The sequence below is a fragment of the Aedes aegypti genome, chromosome 2 (genome assembly GCF_002204515.2).
Source record: "Aedes aegypti strain LVP_AGWG chromosome 2, AaegL5.0 Primary Assembly, whole genome shotgun sequence".
Taxonomy (NCBI): domain Eukaryota; kingdom Metazoa; phylum Arthropoda; class Insecta; order Diptera; family Culicidae; genus Aedes; species Aedes aegypti.
Window position 1 is genome coordinate 315,988,535 of NC_035108.1, and position 19,828 is coordinate 316,008,362.

At 38.5% G+C, this 19,828-nt stretch overlaps 1 protein-coding gene across 7 annotated transcripts in view; it reads right to left on the reverse strand.

Moving 5' to 3' along the window:
* The window catches only part of LOC5578717 (zinc finger protein chinmo), a 268,018-nt gene that overhangs the window by 49,621 nt on the left and 198,569 nt on the right, over nt 1-19,828 (reverse strand). The gene's annotated exons all lie outside the window — the stretch shown is intronic.

The following is a 19,828-nucleotide window of genomic DNA, read 5'->3' on the forward strand; positions in this document are numbered from 1 at the left end:
ATAACAATTAGAAAAATCGAAATAAATGACGATTTGAAGTATAATAGTCCCTCATTTGTTATCCACAGAAAAAAGTTTGAATTACATTATTCACGTTAGCTGTACATAACAATAAAGTTAACTATTGATTTTTCTGTATCCACTTACCCCACGGTACCTTATTTATTTTTAATAATCTCATCCTGACTGCTTTCAGGAACAAGGCAGGAGAGTATACCTTGTTCAAATCGTTAACAAGAATGCTAAGCCACGCCCATCTTTACCGTAACTTGGGATAGGGGAAGGATTTGATTGAATTCGCTGTAAATATGCACAAATCATCACAAAATCTCTTCCCGGGCCTCATAAGAACTTATAGATCGAGGACTAGTTAAACTAGTAAGCTTCACCTAGAATCAGTATGATCAATAACCTCAGAAATCCACTAAACGAAGTTCTTAATTAATCTGTCCAGGATTTTAGATCTACTAAAAAGAAATCACAATTTGTCAACTGTTTTCTGGCTCAGCTTTTCGCCAACCGCTTCGAATCTACTAAGAATTTCAATCAAAATCATAAAGGGCCTTTATAGAATCCGCTGAGCAATCTATAAATAACCTTTCAGTGTTCTTTCAGAAATAATTTTCAAGAAACTGTTCATTCATCAATTTCCGTTGGGATTCCAGAAAATATCTTGATAAAATTTTGCTTTGTGCCTAAATAGTAGTCTATCAAGTGTCTTATCAAGTATCTCACCAGAGATCTCTAAGTACCCATCTCGAAATTAGGCAAGGATCTTAATAATTAACTATCTCTCTACCATTTCATTAAAAGTTAGGCAGAATGCGAAGAAAGAGTTGACAGACAGTCGTGTAACTCCATGGAAAATTTTCTTATTTCGTCCATACTGCTTGAAATTGAAACAAATCGGTATTATTATGCTTGAAACACACATTTTCCCGGTATGTTCTCCAAATTCCCGGATATTTCCCTATTTTTCCCGGATGGATAGGCACCCTGTTGAAAGCATCTATATGAAAATGCCTAGAAGCATAACTGGTGGAATTAACGTAGGAATTCTTGTAGATCTTCTTGGAAAACTCCCTAAACGAATTCTTAAAAAAATGTTGAATTTTTTTTAGTGAATTTCCTTGGGAGAACTCCTGTTAGAGTCTTTTGAAAGATGTCCTATAGTAACAACCGGGGAAATCATTGGAAGAACTAGTCAAAAAATATGTTGTTCCATATTGAAATGACTGTAAATAGAAGCGTTGGAGTACTCAAAGGTTTCCTGGAGCAAATTCTGGAGAAATTTTCAAAACATCCTTTGAAACGTCACTGGAAGAATTTCCGGGAGACGTGGTGGTGGAATCACAAGAATTCCTGCCCGGATCTCTTTATGAGTCTCTGAAAGTATTCCAAAACAAATCTCTGTAGAAATGGCAAGAATAATTCCGCTCTAGAAGTCTGAAAAAAATCCTGAAGAACATGTAAAGTAGTTATAGTCTCTAAAGGTTTCTCTGAAACAAATAGGAATTACAGCAGCATTGATTGCATGCAAGAAAAAAGAGCATGTAGAGAAAATTTTGGTTAAAATAGAGACCCTAGAACCTACCGTTGAGAATAGAGACTTTTTGAGACTTGCATTAAAAAAGGGACCAAGTCTCTAAAAATAAATGAAATGAAGTCTCTTAAGAGATACCTGTTATCAGCTCTGTGTTATGCATCAACAGATTTGTATACGATATTCATTCAGTATTTTTTGTCGCTCAAGATCCCATCGATTCTCATAGACTTCCGACTTCATCCATACCTCCACCACTCCAAGAAACCACCAAATGCACCAAAATCATTGAGCGTGGTCGCACCGAATTCAGGCCTCTCAGCCTCAGCTGCTAATACAAATATCTCCACTGGCACTTTGTTTTTCCCGGTAGGTACCGTAATTTCGGGTGAAATTGATCATTTTTCACTGTTTTCTTGGTATGCTTTCTAAAATTTTATCAATACCATACAACTAAATGCAGGAAAACAAGTACGACGGTGAACCTCATTGGCTCCTGCACCGTAATTTTCTAACAAATGTGATATTAGTGCTAAGAATCAGCTCTAAAGTTAAAAATCGTGGAATCCCATTTCGGGGTGAAATTGATCATTTGTCAATGTGATTATTGTTAGTTATGAAATTAACATTACATACTTAAGTTGGGCCTCCTGAATTCAAATATGCTTCCCAAATTCTTAACGAGACAATATTTATGGAAATAATCAATAATTAAATTTCAAGAATACTGCAAAAAACGCCTAAAAGTAGGCAATTTCCAAAGGATTTCTCTTTTTCTTTTTCTTCTCAAAGGATTTTTCTTTGTAGCAGAAAATCAAATTTTTCAACAAAACGAGCAAATTGGTAAGAGTTTTGATAGTAAAATCTGTTTTGGAGATATATTTTTAGCATCCTCACAAACTTTCAGGTTTACACCATGTCCAACTCCTTGTTTAGAACTAGAAGTTTATGGATGGCTAACAATTTCACACCAAACTTGATTCTGGAATTTTACATTATTTTCATAAAAATGAACATTCTGTGGCACAAAAAACCTCACTATACACAAATATACATAATTCATGACAAACACCGTTCATTTACATTAGATTGCAATGAATTTGGTGCACTATTAGTAAGAAATAAAATCGCGTGACACGGTGATCAATTTCACCCTACTGATCAATTACACCCGAATTTACGGTACCAGGGAAAGCATAAAAATTGACTCCAATATGAAGCTACGAGTATCGGGGCGCTCTTTTGTGGCAGCACTTTCGGGCGTCGTATGTTATGTTGTTTTTTTTTTCGTTTCACTGTACGACGCGATTCTTTCTTGGGATTCCTCGTTGCTCTCTTCAATGATTGTGGTGCGTAGCCGTCGACGTCACCCTACCCTCCACCACCGCCACCCCCGTGGCCACTCACTCCACCGACGCCCGCCGCCATTAGAGTTGTTGTATCGTGTTTTTATGTTTTTCTTCTCCGACCCACGACGTCTCAGCCAACCGTTTGGGTCGGAGGTGGGTGGGGTCGGTGTCTGAGGCCCACATCCGAAAACCCACCACACTCAAACTCATCCGGAAAGCTCGCTCCGAAGGAATGTTTGTATCCAATTTTCCGCGCCGCTCAGTCAGTCAGTCAGTCAGCCAGCCAGTTCGCTTTATTATTGTACGCCTTGAGAAGGTCCGGGAAGTCAAGGAATTTCGACATGCGTGTGTTTGGAATAATGAAGCCTCGGTCGTTTGGTCGATCCGAAGATGTTTTTTTTTTATCACGCGCCGATTTACATCATCGGCCCTCGGGGTTCCGGAAATTTCCTCGGGCTGGCTGGCGCCCATACCCGAAGGCAGCTTTAAGGGACGACGAAAAACGTCTGGTGTGCGTATTTGTATCGTTATCACGCCGAATGCCAAAGGATCGTCTTTAAATTTTGTTTTTGAATTCTTAAGGGACAGAATGGAAGGGGGAGTCTTGAAGGTCTACGTCGATGGATTTGCATACGGTGCGACGCGTCAAGCGTAAGGGTGTGTGTGAGGATGAAGAGGCCGGATTCTTCCGAGCAAGAAAAATATAGCATGAGAAGACAATCAATTTCGAAGAACCATTAGACGAGACTTCTCCGAATTTAAGACGACGCTTTAAGTTCAGACCGAAGAATTTGCGTCGAGACATTTGGTTTGGTGGAAACGAGTAACTTACCGAAAATGTAGAAAAGCGATAATACGTTGTAAAGCAAGAGATGCTTACCTGTAAGGAGAAAAAAGATAAAATTAGCAAACGTTGACAACTATTTGACTATTTCAAGTTTTGTCAAAGACAACGTACACGTAAAAAGGGAGAAAAAGCATTTTTTTTGTTCAGATTATTTTGAAAAGGGAAACGATTTCTACGATATGGTTAAGTTGTCTCAGTTACATCACAAAATTGTAAAATCATCACTAACGTGTGATCAATTGATTAAATTTTCAGTATAAACAAAAAACTGTTTGGTCAACCATATTGATTCTCTTGAAAATTCATGGTTTGTCTATATTCTTCTAGTCTTTTCTTCCTCTAGTCTCTTTATAGTTCGTTGCCAGACTTTTCTGTCTTCTGCTTTTTCGACCTTTTGAGATTCAATTCCAAACTATGAACTATGAATCCATATACTATTCAATTGCATGTTACTCAAAGATTTTTCAAAATAATTCATACATGATGAACGGCATATTTTCTTTGAATGAACTATGAGCGTTCATTTTCTCAATAAATGTGTTTTAAATTTGTCCATTACCATGGCATAAATTCTCAACCCTAAAGTTAAACAGTTATTTCAAGCCAAATTGCGTTCATCTTCTGCCGAAAACTCTGAACCAATTCAGTTGAAACGAATCAATTCGCATTCCAGATGAATCACTAGGTGACAATTCCAACGGAAAACTTTCATTTTATTTCAACCCGTAGCATCCGCTAGCACCATCCACACAACCACCACCAACCATTACCGTGAAAACTTCTGGGTGCTGATTAACCAAAAAGCATCGGAATCTTTTGCGAAACGCTAAGCTCAGGCTCTACGACAGAAGACTGGGCTCACTATTATCAACGGCACGGATATCGGTTCAAAAGCAATTTTCCATTCCGATCTGGTATCGCATCTTTGTCAGTGCCGAAAGGAGGAAGCCTTTGAAATTCTCCGGATCATTTTTCCACCGAAACCTGGGGACCTTGGGGATGGGGAAGAAATCAACGCAAGTGGGCCGAGCTGCTAGTGGTGGGTGGCAAGTGCTAGCGGTGGCCGGAGAAAGTTTTCATCATCCGGTACGCATCTCCATTTCCACCGGCAATCGCTTCCATCGCCTCGTTGTCCCGCAAGCAATCGCTGCGATTGAGACTTTCACCGAAAATTCATGAAATGCGCATTAGGACCCTCATCCCACGCCGGCAGCTTTCACCCTTCATCGCCCTCGCTGACTGCTGTTATCAGTCACTCGACGAGCCTGGCTCTCCATCGGGGAAACGAGATGAGGGAAGTGCGTGCTGTTATACATAATTATTTTATACATGGGAAAATGTATAGAAAACAACAAACAATTCAAATCTACCGCTCCTTCCCCGGTGTGCGCTTCTCGTCGTCTATCGTGCCGCATTTTCCAAAAGCGCTGTGCACCACACGGAACCCTTCCGCTTCTCGTTGCGCTTCGTGCAGGACCAACTTCCCGGCCAGCCATCCCACCGCCCACCACTCAGATGCTTGCCACAGCAGCAGCGGGTTGAAAGGTAGAAACGCAAGTAGTGAACGATGCTCGTTGTTGACGGTGCACGGTGTGGCAGATTTATGGGAAATTCAGGACAAAATTCAATATAAATATTCGAAGTAGCAAGATCTCTAATTAACCTTGCGAATGGTCTTAGGAGTAGATCTTGCAGACTCATCAAGGCAGCGTAGATTCAGTGAAAAGAAATGAGCGGGGAAAGAATGTCTGAACATGGTTTTCAGACGAAATTTATTAGGTTGATACGCTGGATGCTTCAAAATCAAGTGATCGGATTGCAGACGAGGTGTCCACCTCGTTTGGGACGTTAGACGGATTAAAGCAAGGAGACGCATTTTCAAATTTAATATTCAACATTGCTCTTATTATCGACGTTATTGGAATCGATCACAGGTCAGTGGACGAGGCCTTCGTGCCTCTGAAGAGGGAAACAATGAGTAATGTTGATGCTGAGGTAGTGTTTGATGGTGATGTGCTTGAAGTTGATGAAGAATTTTATTTTGGAACAGTTGTGACCAGATATTCAGTAACTCGATCTTTCCCCTAAATCGATGGTATGCACGATCTCTTCTACAAGGTGTTCAATAAGTTCAAATGCAACTTTTCATCGTTGTGTAGGTACGCACCATATACATTCTGTTTTTTGTTTTTTTGTGTCAGCTTTAGCGTCAAATGTCCTTCAGAAATGTTCTGTACATCACAAATTGCATCACTCATTCTCCTATATTTTTTTTTCTGTGATTTCTTTTTCAAATCCCCGGATTATACAAGAATATCTACGAAAAGTATTTTTGGGATGTCTCTTGTCTTCGAATCATCAGAGGAAATTCCAGGCATACTTTTGCTAATGATATTAGCATAGCAGTAAATTAATCTGTGGAGAATTATTTAGCAAAATGACTGAAAACGTATTAATCACAAAATACATAAAGAAATTTGTAAGGATCTTCCTCAAGACATTACTTTATAAATAGATTTATCAATATTCCATATTCTGAAACTGCATTCTTGTGCAATTATAATTCGGAATTCCTAGAGGCTGGTACCAATTGAACAAGGAATTCTGCTAGATTTCAAGGATAATTTCTAAAGAAAATTATGATAGAGCTTCTTTAGGTATTGTTTGTTTTTAATTCATTAGAGAGGTTTCAATTATCCTGTAGTCATTCACCTCTAAAGAAAAGACTATAAAAAATCACTTAACTTTAGTTGTTGCGTTATCCATCTGTTGTTTCTACCTGATTTATCGTTTTGTTGTTTCTCCTTCCTTTACATTACGCTTTCTTGAGCAATTTCGCACAAAAAATCTCTTCATACTCAGAAAGGCAACATTTTAAAGAATCTAAAGAAAACATATGTTCTAGGAGTTTTAAAAAATTGCAGGATTTTTGTACGTATTTTTTCATTCATGGAAATACACCAGGTAGTCCTCTACAAATTTTCAAAGTGATGCAAAATATTCCTCCAAGATTTAAATTCGGTTTAACTTAACATTATAAATTTTACCATACAACATCTTTGGCAATGTTTTAAAAATACCGCCAGCATAATAGTACCTCCAAAAAAGTTTGTTTGAAGTTTCTGCAAGTAGGAGGAGTTTGATATTTATATTAACCTGTTCATATAATGAAACTTCGGTATTCATGCAAAACATTTTATAATACGTTAGATGCAAATACCTTCAGTAACAATTCTATCGGTTTTAACGTAAATAGTTGTTTATTATGAAAGGCGAATAAAAAGAATCAATAATTTGTGTAGTGAATCCTACAAAAACCACTTAAGCTTTTCTGTGAGGTCCATCGTAAATAAATTCGTCAAAAAGCTTCAGAAATTATACGGTGAAATCTTTAATTTTCCGACAAAAAATAAAAAAAAAAATATTCCACATCAAATTTAAGAGGAAATAATCCAATTTCTTTCTAAGACATTCTTCCAAAATTCTCTAAATCGGGTATTGATATGGAGTGATTCGTGAATAATTTGTAAAAAGTAATCATAAAAAAATTGAGTTATTTCTGGAGCTGGTTTTGAACCAAATAAGGAGAGTAGAAGATTTCTAGATATTATTTATGGAAGAATCCATGCTTTAACATTTGGAGATTTTTAAACCTAAGAATATTTGATGGAATTTCTGAAGATAATTTTTCACAAAAGTCAAGAATGCATTGCAAAATTCTTTAGTAAATCAGTTGAAAAATTTTTATTAAAAAATCCCAACAAAAATCGCTTATGCTGTTTAAGGTTCTAATTAGAATCGGTCATTTGTTAAAATTAAAACATCAGTGTTCTCGCGAACATTCTAGAAAAATAAAAACGTCCATTTCTTGATTTTGTCAATAATGATAAACGAACGTACTTTTTTTCTTGACATGTTGACCAATCGGTAGAAAACTCCTTTTTCAGTTTTGACAAATGATCGATTTTTACTAAAGCCCTAATGTTAAACAATCTCTGGAAAATACTTGGGGATGGATCTCTGATGAATTTTTCGCAAGAATCCTAGGATGACATCCCAGGGGGAACAATAATATAATTCTCCGAAGAAGTCCCTGCACAAATTGCTAGGAAATTTTTTGAGTATTTTCAAGGAAGAGTTTATGAAAGAACTAGTTGAACGAAAACATTAAAGTAATTTTTTAATTTAAAAAAAATCCTATGTACTCGATTTTGGAGAAATTTTCAAAAATTATTTTCGAAAGAGAATTTCGAAGGAATGCGGAGAACAATACCAAATTGGTTTTTAGATAATGATTAAAAATGTAGATCGCTAAGAACATTTTTTCAATAAAATCTTGTGGAATTGTTTATGAAAATATTATGGAATATTAGGAGGAGTATAGTAACTTAGAGTAACCAGGAAGAATCTTTTTTTCGGGCAGGTCCTAGACGATTTTTGCTGTACATTTTTCAAGCAATCCTTGATGAATTTCTAAGAAATTTTTTGAAAGATTTGTTGAAGGAATCTGAAAAGAGACTTTAGGAAGAATCTCAAAAGCAAAGTTGGACAAACTGTTGGTGAACTTTCTAAAAATTCGTGGAAAGAACGTTTCCTCAGTGATCTTGAAGACGATTTTGATGATTATCCAATTATTAATGAACAACTGTATGATATTTTAAGCTAGCAAATTGAAATTTATGTATAATAAGTAGGTAGAGGACATTCAAAGAGAAGTGTTCAAAATTCGGGATTCTTCAAGAGATTCTTTTAAGCAATTTGGTTCAGATTATTCGAGAAATTTTCTGGTAAAATCAGAATGCCTCAAGAAACTTCAAGAAAAAATCTGTTGAATAATAATTACTAATCCCGGTAATGGTAATGGTTGGTAAGTTTTTGGAGAATGCACTGGAAAAGTACGGGTATAATTCATGAAGACAAAACTAAAAGGCCACTGTCCTTGGATGACTTACGATCTGATAAGACTGATTCGTATAAAAGAAAATGCGTTAGGCAGATATCACCGTAACCCTGATGATGTTGCAATAAAAGAAACGCTTCAGCATGCATCGAAACTAGTTCAGCGGAAGAAAGCTCAATGTAAAAGTGACTACTACTACAAGCAACTGGAACGTGCTGACGCCAGGACTGCTAGGAGATTCGTCAACTCAAATTTAGGAAAGCAGCCAAATATCAACAAAATATCTGCGATATCTGTGAACGATCGATTAGTTTCCGATAACAGCCACATCTGCAGTGCTTTCAACGATTTTTTCTGTAGCGTAGGATCCTCCTTGGCAGCCAAAATCAATAGTGATCGAAACATCAGCAAGTTTGGTACGCTCGTTCCCCAAAGAAATTCTCTATACATAAATCCCACGACGATCAGTGAAATTACAATCATGATTCATAACTTGGACTCAAAAAAATCAGCTGGCCCTGACAATATACCAGCCAACTTTATCAAAACCCACCATTCGTTCTTCGCTCGTTTGCTAACGGATGTGTTTAACGAAATAATATCTACTGGTCAGTATCCTGATTGTCTTAAAATTGCTCGGGTGGTGCCCATATTCAAATCAGGCAATAACAAAGATCTTAACAACTATCGCCCAGTATCTTGTTTATCCATAATGGATAAAATATTGGAGAAACTGCTGGCTACAAGGATCATCAGCTTTGCACAACGCTTCAATCTAATCTTCGATCATCAATATGGTTTCCGGAGTGGATCCAGCACACTTACAGCCTGTAGTGATCTCGTTGATAACATTTACGATTCACTAGATCGCAGACGACTCTCTGCCGCGCTTTTTATTGATCTTAAAAAAGCATTTGATACAATCGATCATCACTTACTAATTGAAAAATTAGAAATTATGGGATTCAGAGGAGTTACAAAATCATTATTGAGCAGCTACCTAACAAATCGTCGTCAGTTTGTCGCTATAGCAGGATATAAAAGTCCTCCTGGATTAATGAAAACGGGGGTGCCACAGGGTAGCAATTTAGGCCCCATTCTTTTCTTGTTATTTATCAATGATCTTTCTAAACTTCCACTGAATGGTAAACTGAGGCTTTTTGCCTATGATACGTCTTTGCTGTATGAAGCCAACTCCATCGAGAATCTGCAAAGGCAGATCAAGGAAGACATCATTCTACTGCAAGATTTTTTCAGCGCAAATCTGCTGTCTCTGAACCTCAGCAAAACCAAGTATATGATCTTTCACTCTCCTCGTAAACGGCTTCCAGCTCGCAATATCTTGGAAGTTCGGGGATGTGTGATAGAAGAAGTAGCAGAATATTCGTTTCTTGGTCTTTTGTTGGATAGTACAATGAAATGGAATGCCCATGTAAACATGCTGAAAAACAAACTAAGCTCTATTTGTGGAATATTCCGAAGAATCGCCGAGTGTATCCCAAAAAAATGGTTGATGAAGTTGTATCACGCATTGTTCCACTCCAGACTGCAATATCTGGTGACCTGCTGGGGGTCGGCCAGCAAATCTACTTTGAAAGAGGTTCAAGTACTTCAAAATCGATGCTTGAAAATAATACACGGATTTCCAATACTGTACCCGACTATCGCACTCTACACACGGAACACGGACTCGATTCTTCCAGTGAAAGCTCTTCAATCGTTCCAAATGTTGTTGCATGTACGGAAAATACTCAGCGACCCCTCAACGCATCATAACACGCATCTCAGGAGAACTGCTCGTAACAGAGAGTCAAGATACGAAGGAAACCTATCATTGGGAAGACCGTATACAGAATTCGGCCGTAGAAGATTTGAATATGCAGGAAGCAAACTGTTCAACGAACTACCAACCGTTTGTAAAACTTCAGCAACTCTCAATAAGTTCAAATTTTCATTGAGAAATCATTTGAAAGAAAACGTTAATTCTTACCTCCGTTAATGCCGCCTCCACCCTCCTTCCCTTATATGTGTTTATATATAAGTATTCACCTGCCATAATTTTTCTTATATCTCCGCCAGCCACCGCCAGCCACCGCCAGGCTCGCCACCAACCGCCATTGCCCTCCATCAGCAACCGCCCACATCAGCCCAACTCCACCATCGCCAACATTTAATGTCTTGCCAAGAAAATCAGAAATTTGCAAACCTAGGTTAACATTAACCATCAAATTTCACTTCCTTAAAAGAGCGACTATGCTCACTGGAAAGTGTATCATATTGTATGAAAAATGAAAATGTGAACTATATAAACGAAAAGATGAGGAGGTTTTATGCCTATTGGAGGAAGATGCTTAAAAGAAGCTCACCTCCAATGGGCTTTTCCCTGCTCCAAAAAAAGAAGAAATAAAAAAAAAAAAACAAACAAATCTATGCAAACAACGAAATGTGTGAAAATCGTGATCATTGTGATCGACATTACTTCGGTAAAACATGAATTTGCTAGCCCCCCCCCCCCCCTAGGCCCTCTCCAAAAAAAAATCCTAGCTACGCCAATGCTACGGGAAGTATCATTACGTCTTACAACAGGACAGAATTTAACTGATTTTATCGATAGGACTTTGTGGCCTCCCTCCTTATGTATGGTCGTAGGGGAACATGGTGCAATACGCACTGATGGGGTAAAAAGGCTCACCTCATTAAATCATTCCTAGAACGTTTTAATTTATATTCCTTGCCAAACGATGTTAAAATATATTTACCCAAGAGTTGCCGCCACAATCCTTGGACATAAACTCATAGATTTTTCCTTAATTTTCCGGTGAAATTCAACATTTTTCACTTTTTTGCCTAAATATTAAGGTTTTTCGATGATTTCCATACCACAGAGCAAACTCATGGAGACACTTGGTTGCTGACTCCTAGCTCTACATACTAAATGGCATTCTGCCCCATCAATTCGGTAAATTTGAACCACCCCCATTTTTCAACCAACTTTTCTACACTATTTAAAACCGTAATATAGCTCAGATTTGGGAAATAATTTCATAACGGTAGCTAGCAAATATTATCAAGTTACTGTTAGGACTTCGAATGGCGTTAAAATGTGGATCTCATTAAGAGAAACGACACAAATCTTTAAAGTGGCATTTTGTACCATTTTACTCTACATGCAGGCCAAGCAGAGCAAACATCAAGTGAGCATTATGGACCAATTTAAGAAGCTCATTTCCAAGATCTGGGACGAGATACCGACGGACCAAGTGCGTGCCGCGTGAGATTCTTTAGAGAAACGTCTCAAGCTCATTATAAAGCACAAAGAAGAGATGCTCCCAGCTAATAAACTTAGAAAAGAATAAAATAGAAACATGATATTTTTCTGAAAAGTTTCAAATATCTTCAAAAGCTGATGAGTTTAATAAATTTGATAATTATGATTGAGTTCAAAAGGTGTCACGTAGATATGGGTTTAAACTTTACAGTTTTTGCAACGTGGCAATTTAAAAACGAAATGTTGAAGACATATATAAAATACTGATCAATGTTCAACTCGAGACTAATCAGCCACCCGAGCAAACTTGAGTAGTAAAAAAAATAAAAAGATACGTTAAGTTATCCTATAACAAAGATTTGATAAGTAAGTTTGTTTTCATTTTGGTTGAATAAGCATAATAACAAAATATTATAGAATAAATGTCATAAGAATATCGCATCGTGTTATAATCAATAATAAATTGATAACAAGTTCTGTTAAACTTTTAATTTTTCATTATGATATCAATTAGTTATACATATTAAACTATGATTACAAGCATTTCAAGTCGAACGACTTCATCGATGGGATTCTCGATTTGATAGCTCGAAATTTATTGACCACAAGCGTCTTTCCATTGAGAACAAAATGATAACAAAACGAAGTCATCATAATGAACACTGTTATGTTATGCGATTGATATTCGAGTTTGTTCGACTTCTTCGAGTTTCTTGCTTCTAGTAATGCAACTTTCCACCAGGATATTCTCCAATTCGTCCCACTATCCGGAGCCATCCTGATGATGAGCTCACAGCCCAGAGAGCAAAAGGATCTCACTTTCACTTTCGTCAGCCAGCTCCGTCCGTCGTCCTCGTTGTCGATGGTGCCCGTATAGCTTCAGTTTCCGGTGCGTGGATGCGACAGGATCGAGAGAGAGCGGAAAAGAGGTACCACTGTTGGCAGGATTGGATGCCTGGCTGACTGGTGCCTGAGAATACACATAAATTCAATAACGTTCGAATAAATAAGACTCTTCAAAGAGCGCCCCGTTTGCTGGAAGTGAACCGTGAGGAAGAGGAGATGGGGGGAAGTTTAGGAAGAGGGGAGAGGTTTCAGTACCTAATACACGCAGGTCTTCCTTCCTTTTGGTCCGGGAAAAGGGTGCCAACCAGAGTACGCGCGAGTGGGGTACGACGTACGACGAGGAACCTCATCTCTGTTTCAAGCAGAAAGGGGTAAATAGATTGTCGTTCAAGTACCCCCAGCACAGTAGAGTAGAACAGCAGCAGCAGCTGCTATTGGCACAGGAAAAATGAAATGATTTCGATATGAAACATGTAAATAGAACGTGGAATAGGTACACAATCTGCTTTTGGGCAGACGATGATGACGAACCGGCACGCAAGAGGCTTCCAATATCTCGGCGTAGATATTTTTGCCTATGGACAAAATTCCACGCAGCAATGGCAATGAGCCCGTCGTGGAGGGGTACCGGATCCGGTGCGTTTCTTGCCGTCGTGAGTCCTTTGTCTACACACTGGGCTATTCTCGAATCTAGCAATGTGCAGCAATGTCGGAAATCGACAAGCTTTCTAGGCCGGGAAACGAGACGGTGGTATTGCCTTCACAGTCAGATGACTTTGCTCGTTGAGGCTGCTAGTGAGTTGCGTGATATTTCTTTTGATGTGGAAATAGCCTGGAATATTATTTGCAGAAACATGCCTTCGGGCGCAATGATATACAAGGCTTGCTGTTTGCAGTTTTACGCATTTCCGAAAGTATTGAACTTTACACATTCTGCGCTCTACGATTCAGGTTTTTAGTGGAGTAACTTTGTTACTCAGAGATTTCAATCTAAGTAAGTATGTTAGAATCAAGAAAAGGTAAATTCATTCGTCACAGAAGGATGGGACCACGGCAGTAACGCGGTTCTGAAACACGGTTACGAAACGCTAGAATTTGTTTGTTCCATGACAGTTTTTAAAACATGACAAAATCTGAAAAGATACTTGGGATGTGCACTAACATTGTTCAATATACTAAACATTATTGCAAGTGCATATCTAGTAACATTTCAGTTTTGTTTCATGGTTAACTGTGTAACTGTTAACTGGTGAGCTCGTTTTACACTTTTCATTGATTTTATTTTTAACTTTGGAAAAGTGGGTTGGCAATTTTATTCCATGCTCCATTTTTCTGACCATTTTTATCATTTTTCAAAAAGCAATCGTCAGTATTTAAGAACAAAGCTGTGATTTCAGCCCACGTTTCAGGCTAAGTTTCTAGGAATCTCAAACGATTTCCAGATACTGAACACTTCCGAGCAAATATTACGGTTATTAAGGAAATTTTCCGGTTTACGGTAGCCGCAGAGTTCTATCGCAGGCTTCGAAATCATTCTATCATTGAAGCAAACAATTCAATCATTTGAAAGAGAAAACGCTATGAAAAAAGCAACAAACAACAATCATCAAGACGGTCTCCAAGGCATCATTGAAGCCTACTGATGATTTACAAGTGCAAATCAGTGATGTGACTGCTGCAGTAGCTTTTCGTTGAACCGTAAAACGGAAAGTTTTCCCTAAATCTGCAATATTTTTGTTTGTTTTTGTTGGTTGTCCTCTGGAAACCAAGGCCTCATATACTTGTCAAATTAGCAAAGCAACAACCAGGTGCATTCAAGATAAATCCGCAGAATTACGAACAGGCAATTGCAATACTTGGTCTTTGATTGTCAGCCAGTATGGTAGCAACTTTATCATCTATTCTTACATATTTTGCTCTCAATATTTGTTTCCCGTTTGAAGCAATTCCAAATTGATGGCGCTCAAAGTTCACTATAACCCATATAGGAAGCAAAACATTTTCCAATTGGTCGCAGAAACGTGTCTCTCTTCCGTCTTGAGCCACTTGTTCCAAATTCCGTTCACTACTTCCTGTTGAGCGAGTATATAGATAAAATTGAACTATACACCATTAATCGATGCTTGCACGTGATTGTGTGCAGGAAGTACATAGAGAGCTTATAAATTTTCCCACCGACAACAACGACGGTTTCGGTCGATGGCAGATTTCATGACTTGGTGTGTCCTTTCTTTTTCCTCGTCTGCCGGTGTGATTTCTCGTCCTGGCCCAAAACCTCCTCTGCCGAAGCAGCAAGATTGGAAAACAATTTTCTGCTACAATGATTTAGACGAGAGAAGCGAAATTTATTGACGCAGTATCGGACTTTTGGCCGAGGGGATGAAACGTTGCACACTGCCGGAACCGGAGAAACGCCTACCGGATTCGATTGTTTCGCTGGGACCGAACAATCGAACATTCCGGTGTCTGTGTGCTGGAAATGTTAGAAATTTCGACAATTTCAGCAATTTCTTCCTGATAAATCTCGTGGATAACCGGTCGCCGCTGGTAACAATGGAAAACTCGGTCGAACTTATCGCTTATCCACTGCGCTCTCGATATTGTTCGGTTCATTTCGAGGGGAATCACCAAGAATAAAGTCTTTCCGAAATTGTTCACTCTGCAAGAGCAGAACCTTTGAAGCGAAACAAAAAAAAATTGCTCAACGAAAACTTTCTAATCATTCTGACTGAAGGAAAACGAGCAGAAGAAGCATTTCATCCCGGTAAAAGCTGACGCGGGGGCTTCTGAGCACTCATTTAGCAAGAGTACCACGGTTGGTTATGAAGCAGTCGGAAAAGCCTCTTCCCGTGCCCGTCTTCTAGCGCCGCCCCGTTGCAGCTTTTTCCTAGGGTTTAATTTTCTAAATTGAATTCAAGTTTTAATCCAACCATTCCTCCGCGCGGTGTCGGCTGGTTTGGCTCACCTACTAACCCACCGCCCATCCCTCTTTGATTCAACTATACTCGGTGAAACTCTCTAGCACGTGACGTGCCATTTCGAAATTTTCCATCTTCATCACAGGCATTTCAAAAATCTATTCAAAAATTAAGCTAGATATTTTTCAACGAAAAACTTGTCCATTCTGTCGCACCGTTTCACAGCGGTTGCTCAGCTTGAGCGGATTTACCGTTGCTTTTTGATTTTTGATAAGAGGTTTTTGGATATGCGGCGAGGAACTTGAATTGGAAAACCCTAGAGATGATATTCCCACAATCCATCGTTACTTATGCTATATGAGCATAAGTTGTCTTAACTCTTATCGGTTTACAGTTTGTAAAGTTTCATACGTTAACAAATGATTAAATCTTTGTGAAATTGCATGAGCCTATGAAGTTATTCGTCGTTCTTAATTTCCAGCATTAAGTTACAGAGAACAAAAAAAAAGACATAAAGAACTGTGAAAAATCATCAATTTCAACCACTTTAGTTCAACCGTTCTTCATCGTTACATATCTGTGGACATGGAAAAGTCGCAATTTCCGACAGAAAACTGTCCCTCTAATCATGATGCCGTTGTTGTGCTTCGTCATGAGCGCAGGCTTCTCTGTTCAGATCCTGGGATGCTACTAGAAAGACTAACACACCGAAGAAGCGCACGCAGAGTCGGAAACTTTTCACCTAAATTTTCATCCCCTTGGTTCGCCTGAAACGGTTCTCTAATCTCAAAAAACATCACCCACTGCCGCCGCCACCTCCCCCTCCTTCAGTGTAGACGATGCCGATGATCGGGGTGGGAAAACTTCTAGTTCAAAATGCGTATTCATGAGACTTTTCCACATTCATCCTGAGTCGCTGCTGTTATGCTCCACGTCTCAACGCAACGGATTGACGCTAGGGGGGAGGGGATCCAAGTTTGGGGCAAAAAACGGTTTCACTTTTATCAGGCTCATATACCCGGCTTGTCTGCCATGGCATTTTGTGTTCCGCTGCTCTGAATTAATGATGGCGATGCCTTTTTTCATCTCCTGCGTGTGCACTTGAGAAATAAATTAGCAAAGTTTTTGTGCCCTGTGCCCGGGTTTTCCTTTATCCCTGTCATCTTTAGACGCACGGTGCCGCCGTTGTTGTCTATCTATCGGCACTTGGATCATCGCCTTAGCCGTTTAGTTTTCAGATGAATGGGTCCAGATAGTGCCTTAATCAGCGTGGAGGGACTGGCATTTGGGTGAAGCACATACCTCATACTACGATGGGTTGGATTCATTAAATCCTTCGCGTTTCGATGTAAAATTAAGGTAAATTCGAATTTTCTTTTTCTTGCATCAGCAATCATTATGAAAATAGGAAGAAGCCTGTCGAATTCTCATTTCTCAGTTTCACTTGGTCCGTTTCTCTAGAAACCTTCCAATTTGAAATATTTTCTTATGAAAACGTTAGTTAGTCAATTATTAATGCTCAGAGATGCACCAGCCTTTGGCTGAAAATTTCTCTAATAGAGATAAAATAAAAAAATATTTTGATATATTTTCAAACATTACAATCACTTCTTATATCTAACTGTTCTGTATAAGGCGACACTATATGCTATATAGTGTCTGCTATATACATATAGCAGTATAACTAATTAAGAAAAACTAAATTAAGCTATTACTAGTTCTTAATCAATAAATTCACCACAGCTGTCCAGATGTCGTCAGGCGATAAAAAATCGCCTGTTAGTAAGGCACAAAAAATGTTATTTAATGCTCGTTAGCTGATTTACTCAATCTCATTATGCAAAGCGAAATCACTTATTCCGGTAAGAGAAAATTGCAGAATTTATTTTCCAATATTATCAGGGTGTCGACTCAATTTTGAAAATAAAATTCCCTGACTTTCCCTGACCTTCCAGTCATTTACCAGAAAAGTTCCAGACCACAGAGTTGGTTAATTTGAACCGAAATAAGTACGATTTTTACAAGATACATATTCGACGATTTTTATGATGTTCATGTTATAGGTCGTATGAATAAACTGATCAAAAGCTTTAACTTTATTGAGATATATGTACTTGCCAGATGACATTATTGAACGTTTATTCAAGTTGATGTGATAAAACTGAACAATTGAGAATCTATTTACTTTTCAAACTTGAAGATCCGTATGAACAAAGATGTTCTCGGCTAGTGAACTACCTCAGACCTAATTTAAAATTTTAGGCATGAATGAAAATTTTGGACTTTATACCATACTTTTTTTAGTGGAAGAAAGCTATCCTAAAACTTTCCTATTTCTTTTTCCAGGCAAAATTCTTGCCATTGCCATAGAACTTTCTTGGATAATTGCTTCAAGGAATTCCATATTGATTGCTCAGAAATTGTTCTTGAAAATTTTAAGATATTTTTCCACTGAACTCTTGAAAGATTTCCTCCTGAAGCTCCTCATCTCCAGGATTCTCTAAAAATTGTTAGAGAATTTCTTTCAGTCTTAAATATTTCTAAAAATAGCATTTGGAATTCCTAGAATTATTTCAGGAATGCTTATAAAAATATTTTTCAAGATGACTCAGATTTTTTTCCAAATTGTTTTCATTTTTTTTTTCTTAGAATGTCTTTGATCTTTTTTCACGATGATTCGTTACAGGTATTTTTTTAGGTAATATTTTAGGTTTACGATATGAATTACCCTTAGCTTTTCTCACCGAAAAAAATATCTAAATATTCTCAACGGAATACATTCAGGGCTTGAACAATGCGCGGATTAGAAGGTTTCTAATGTTTCTCTTGAATTTGTCAGCAATGCTACGAGGAACACTTCTAAGAATTCATCTACGAGTAGCTCTAAGTAATATCATAAATTGTCAATAGATTATCAAGATTATTTCAAATGATATTCCTGAAATTTCTGCTTTTCAATGATTTTCTGGATTTCTAAAAATAATCGAGGAACTTTGAGAATCATCCTCAGAATCTCTGAAGAATTTTCTGGGTCCTGGTTCCGTAGTCGAGTGGTTAGAGTCCACGGTTACAAAGCAAAGCCATGCTGAAGGTGTATTGATTTAGCATGATCAATTACTTTGCAGACAATAAACTCGTTTGATGTTGTAGTATTGATATGTTTTCCCTGAGCTCAAGTGAAATTCCCTGATTTTCCCTGACTTTCCAGGTCAAAAATAAATTCCCTGACATTCCCTGACTTTCCAGGTTTTTCCAGGTAGTCGACACCCTGATTATCAATAATTTGATATTAGCTCCAATGGTCTAAAATTTGATATTATGTATTTTTTTATCCTAGATCAGGGAGGCAGCTTCAGAATCATCTTAAAAATCTTTAATTATGTACCAGTTGGGATGTTATTATTTATTTGGTTCTACATCGATAAAACCTTGCCAACAATATATCGCCAATTCACTCGGTTCATGGCTGTTTCTCTCCATCCTTGACTTCGACCCAACCTCTCCAGGTCCTGGTGCACCTGGTCAATCCACCTATCTCGCTGTGTCCCCGCCATCTTGTTCCGATCGGATTCGAAGCGGACACCATCTTTACAGGGCTGTTGTCCGGCGTTATCGCAACATGCCCTGCCCAGCGTATCCTTCCAACTTTGGACACCTTCTGGATACCTAGTTCGCCGTAAAGCTGTGCGAGCTCGCGATTTATCCTTCGTCATCACACATCGTTTTCCTGCACGCCGCCGAAAATCGTCCTAAACGAAAACCCCAAGAGCTTCCAGGTCCACCTCGAGTATAGTCCACGTTTCATGCCCGTAGAGGACTACCGGTCTAAAGAGCGTTTTATAAATCGTGCATTTGGTGCGGGATGAATCTTTCTTGACCGCAGTTTCTTCTGGAGCTCATAGAATAAAATACTTCCACAGATGATGCGCCTTCGTATTCCACGACTAACGTTGTTGTCGGCCGTCAACAAGGATCCGAGGTAAAAGAACTCGTCAACCACCTCAAAAAAATTTCCGTTAAGTCTGTTAACTGTTAACTGTTAAGTCCGGCACTCCGCATGACACCTTCAAGCGCAATATTGAACAGCAGTCATGGAAGTCCATCACCTTGTCGTAGTCCCCGGCGGGATTCGAACGAACTGGAGTGTTCGCCCGAGA